The following is a 5,327-nucleotide window of genomic DNA, read 5'->3' on the forward strand; positions in this document are numbered from 1 at the left end:
GCTCAGGCCTGGGTTGGTTCTGGGGTACCATAGAGGCTCCCAACTGCTGGCTGCATAGACTGACACATCATCAGGGCTGTGACAGAGGGAAGCATGGCTGGGGGGGTGGTGCCCGGAGGATGTCAGGAAAGACCTCTCTGAGGAGGGAGCATCTGAACCAGGAGTCAAAGGCTGAGCAGGAGCTCAGCAGACAGAGCGGGGAGCACAGTGCAGCCTGGGCCAGCCTCCTGCGGGGCTCTGCCCTGGGGCAGATAAGCAGAGGGCTAGGGTGGAGGATGGTTGTCTCCATGTGCACCAAAGCTGAGAAAACAAGAGCTGTCTGTCCCACAGCCACCTCCAGACAAGGGCAAGAGTTGGCAAGACACGTCCCGGGCTGTGGGAGCTCAGCGGAGGGAGGAATGGGGGGCTTTTTATAAGAGGTAGGGCTTGAGCTGGGAAGAATGTAAAGAGCAGAGAGAGTGGAGTTGCTCCTGGGGGAAGGCACAAAACCCGGAGGGAGGAATGAGCTGAGCGTGGCTATAAAGTGACACTGAGTTTCCATGAAACCTGGGGGTCGGGTGTGTGGAGGGGGGCTGCCAGAGCACAAAATGCTAGGAAGAGCCCCAAACCCACCTCTCCTTCACCCACCTCTTCGAATGTGGCTCTTTCAACCTTGGGGGATCCTGTGTCTGGGGTACCTCCACCAGGCCTCCAAGTGATGGGACATAGCCCTGCAGCATTGCTTCATGCTAAAAGGAGAAGCCAGCAGCTGAGGAGACTCAGAGCCACCAGAGGGCTGCCACATGGAGGTCCCATGGCTGGGAAGCTGTTAACCAGTCTTATGACAGACTGTTCCCGCTGTGTCCCACCCCTGCCCTCTCAGGTCCATCATTCCGACCTGTGGGTGTCCGGAAGGCTGACTTGAAGCCATGTTGTATAGACACATCTCAAACACAGATCTGAGCCATAAAACGTCTTGGAAAGGCATCTTTATTGAGGGTCTCTGGAGGAGGTAGCAAAGAGGAGTTGTAGCACCCAAGAATCCTCTTCCCCTCTGAGCACTGCCCCAGTCCTTATTCCCTCCTCCCAGATCTGTCTTTCACATGTAGAACAATCTAGCCAACTGCTCGCGCCACACACAGACCCCATAAGTGAAAGGACTAGCCATGGCAGAGTCTTCCTTTGTAGAAGGTAAGGCCGGAGAGGGAAGTGCAGGGGACAGAGCAGGGCAGGGAGTACTATATAATTTACACAATGTTCTTTTAATGCTGCCTAGTCCCCAAGGCTGCTGGGCACCAGGGCCATTCAGACCAGGGCTTTGGAGAAGTGAAACTCCATAGTAATGTCAGAGGCATGTTTGCAGCTGGCCCAGGAAGTGTGGAAACCAGGCCCAACCCACCCTGGGAAAACATCCAAGGTGTCCTTGCTGGAGAGACTGACCATTTGGACAGAAGGAACTTTGACTCTTTTGACCACAGTGAGATAGGCATATGGGAACATTAGGAGACAGAGGCTGGTTCTTACTTCCTGTGCGGTGAAATGCCACGCCAAGCAGGACAAATAGCACACACCTGGCATCTAGCCCCGAGCCTGAGACAGTCTCTGTGATTGCTTGGGATGGGGGCACCGAGGGGAGAGTGAAGCAGGAGTCAGGGGCCTCTGCCCACAGCCCAGCTGAGCCCTGTAGAGTCCCCGATGACTGCCCCAGCCAACTACCAAGAGCTGTGACCCTTTGGTTACTTTTCTGGGAGTGGAAATTGTGGCCTACAGGTAAATTCCATTCCCAGCTTCCCTTTGCAAGCAGAATAGCATGGAGGGTACAGACTCCAGAGCCAGACCTCCTGGCTGTGTGTCCAGGCTCTACCATTTATTGCTACTCTGGGCAAGTTATTTAATATCTTTGTGTCTCAACTTCCCCAAGTATAAAATGGGAAAAACGATACTTGTAAAGTTGTGAGGATTAATTAATATGTGCAAAGTGCTCATTAATAGAAAAACTCCTGGAAGATAATAGGCACACAATGAATGTTACTATTATAATTATTTTGCCTTTTTGGAACACAAGTTCCTCTAGGTTCCCTCTCTAGGAATAGGCATGGGGGGTCCTAAAAAGGGGGTGTTACGTAGGGGGTTGCAATCATTTTTTTTTCTCTCTTACCTAAAAGGCAGCGTGATCTTTTAAGAAAAAAAAAGTTCAGCCGGGCGCGGTGGCTCACGCCTGTAATCCTAGCACTTTGGGAGGCTGAGGCGGGCGGATTGCTCAAGGTCAGGAGTTCGAAACCAGCCTGAGCAAGAGCGAGACCCCGTCTCTACTATAAATAGAAAGAAATTAATTGGCCAACTAATACATATATATAAAAATTAGCCGGGCATGGTGGCGCATGCCTGTAGTCCCAGCTACTCGGGAGGCTGAGGCAGCAGGATTGCTTGAGCCCAGGAGTTTGAGGTTGCTGTGAGCTAGGCTGATGCCACGGCACTCACTCTAGCCTGGGCAACAAGCGAGACTCTGTCTCAAAAAAAAAAAAAGAAAAAAAAAGTTCATCACACTTTTTTGAACATAAGGACCATAATCCACGAGTCCCATCTGTTCCTATAAGAAGGAAAAACCATTTATTTTATATGCCAGTGCCCAGGACTCTAAGTGCTGTCTGGGGGCTTGATTTCCCCCTTCCCCTCTCCTTCCCTTTGTCTCTTTCCTCTTCCCTGCCTTCTCTCTCCTCTCTCTAACCCAGAGCACACTCAGTGGAGGGTGGGGGGCGGGGGCTTACCTGGGGATGTTCTGCCTGCTGGGGTGGGAGACAGAGGGGACACAGAGGTGTGGAGGTAGAGGGTGGTGAGCGGACAGGGGACCATGCAGGTTCCAAGGGGTCCAAGGTGACTTTCCTGTTGGTTGGGGAAGACTTCCCTGGGGATGGAGCAGGGAACTGGGTTGTTTTTTTTTATTATTAATTTTTTAATATATTTTTTATAAATATTAAAAGTTATTTATTTCTTTTTATTTTCTTTATTTCACTTTTCTGGCAAATTTGGGTAGGGAACTGGGTCTTAAAGGATGGAAGTACCTGGACTGAACAGGGGGTAAGGGTGCTTCTGGTCAGGGAACAGCACAGGCAAAGGCATGGGGGCTGCTGGAAGAGGGGTAGGAGGGGTAGTGGCTGCAGATGAAGCTGGAGAGTGACGGCCTTGGGTGCCAGGCCAGGGAAGCACTGGGGCACCATAACTGTGACAGCAGTGACCATTTACTGGGCCCTGCAAGTTCTAGGCACTATGCAATGTGCTTTTTTTTTTTTTGAGACAGAGTCTCACTTTGTTGCCTAGGCTAGAGTGAGTGCCGTGGCGTCAGCCTAGCTCACAGCAACCTCAAACTCCTGGCTCAAGCAATCCTCCTGCCTCAGCCTCCCAAGTAGCTGGGACTACAGGCATTCGCCACCATGCCCGGCTAATTTTTTGTATATATATTAGTTGGCCAATTAATTTCCTTCTACTTTATAGTAGAGATGGGGTCCCGCTCTTGCTCAGGCTGGTTTCGAACTCCTGACCTCGAGCAATCCGCCCGCCTCGGCCTCCCAGAGAGCTAGGATTACAGGCGTGAGCCACCGCGCCCGGCCTGCAATGTGCTTTATACACATTTTCTCATTTACTCCTTATTATAACTCAGATAGGGAAACTGAGGCCCAGATGTGAGAACTGACTTGCCAAAGTCACACAGTCTTTCTCTAACCCAGATACTAAATCCCCCCCTCCTTTCCCTTTCCTTTCTTCACCTGGCATCCAAATGCCCACCTTCCCTGTCCGGTCTCCTTTCTTGGCACCCCAAAGTGTGGCAGAGGCAGCTGGGTGCCAACCACAATATTAGTTCTCCCCCTTTAGCTGGCGCATGGCTTCCTAGGATGAAAACTCCATTTCCCAGACTCTCTTGCAGCTAGGTATAGCCAGTTCATTTACTCCTGGTTAGTGGGATACAATCAAAGTGCCCTAAGCCAGTTTAATATGGGGAGCGGGGAGGACCTTTAAGAGATCTGCAGTGTCTTTGCCGCCCCGGTCCCTTCTTGTTGCTGACAAGGTGGATGTGACAGCTGGAGCGCCATCGTGGGCCATGAGAGCAGGGGCTCCTTCTACGGCTGGTGAAGCAGGAAGCTGGAAACAGCTTGGGCCTCCAACCATTCCATCTGGGGGTCACCTAAATCCAGACTTTTGCATGAAAAAGAAATAAATGTCTGTCCTTTTTAAGCCACTAGTTTTTCAGACCTTTGTTACCCACAGCCAAAACTAATCCCTTTACTCGGGTTCTATCCTGAGATGGTGGGCCTTAGGTGGAGGCCAGGTGGCAAGCTGGGTGGGAGCTAGGAGTCAACAAGGTCTGGGGACACCCAGGAAGGCTTCTTAGAAAAGGCACAAAGCACGGGGAAGGGTCAGCTCCAAACTGGCTGGAGGCTGATGGGGCAGACATGCTTCCTGAGGGAGAGAGTGCCTGGGTAGAGTCCTGGGAACTCCAACATTAGGAGGAGGAGGTAGAAGACAGGAGCTTGGGGGGTCTCTAAATGAAGGTGGCATGGCAGGGCAGTGGAGTCGGGTGAGTGAGGGGGGATGGAGAAGAGGAAGTGGGGGTGGTAAGTGAAGAAAAGAGAAGAAGATTCTGAGGGGGCCAAGTCCAGGGAAGGAGTTTCTAGAACAAAGCCCTTAAAGTGTGGGTTATTGGCAGTTGAGGACAGGGAGCCAGAGAAGTGGAGTCAAGGATGGGGGAAGGCTGTGCGTGGTGGCTCACACCTGTAATTCTAGCACTCTGGGAGGCTGAGGTGGGCGGACTGCTCCAGGTCAAGAGTTCAAAACCAGCCTGAGCAAGAGCCAGACCCTGTCTCTACTATAAATACAAACAAATTAATTGGCCAACTAATATATATAGAAAAAATTAGCCGGGCATGGTGGCGCATGCCCATAGTCCCAGCTACTCTGGAGGCTGAGACAGCAGGAGTGCTTGAGCCCAGGAGTTTGAGGTTGCTGTGAGCTAGGCTGATGCCACGGCACTCACTCTAGCCTGGGCAACAAAGCACGACTCTGTCTCAAAAAAAAAAAAAAAAAAAAAGCATGGGGGATCCAGAGAGCCAGGAATGAGGGCCTGTCTTGTGGAGATTCACCTCCCAAGCAAAGCCCAAAGGCACTTGGTCTGTCCTGGCAGTGGACGTAGGTGGCCCTTTCTTCCCTTGTTTATTTATTTAATAAACATTTGCCTCTGAGAGGAGCTCAAACCCAGACCCTACCCTCAGAAAGCATCCGGGGGGTTGAGGGCGCAGACAAAGAAACAGTTCATCCAGTAAACAGCATTTATTGAGCACCTACTGTATGCCAGT

The sequence above is a fragment of the Microcebus murinus genome, chromosome 4 (assembly GCF_040939455.1).
Source record: "Microcebus murinus isolate Inina chromosome 4, M.murinus_Inina_mat1.0, whole genome shotgun sequence".
Taxonomy (NCBI): Eukaryota; Metazoa; Chordata; class Mammalia; order Primates; family Cheirogaleidae; genus Microcebus; species Microcebus murinus.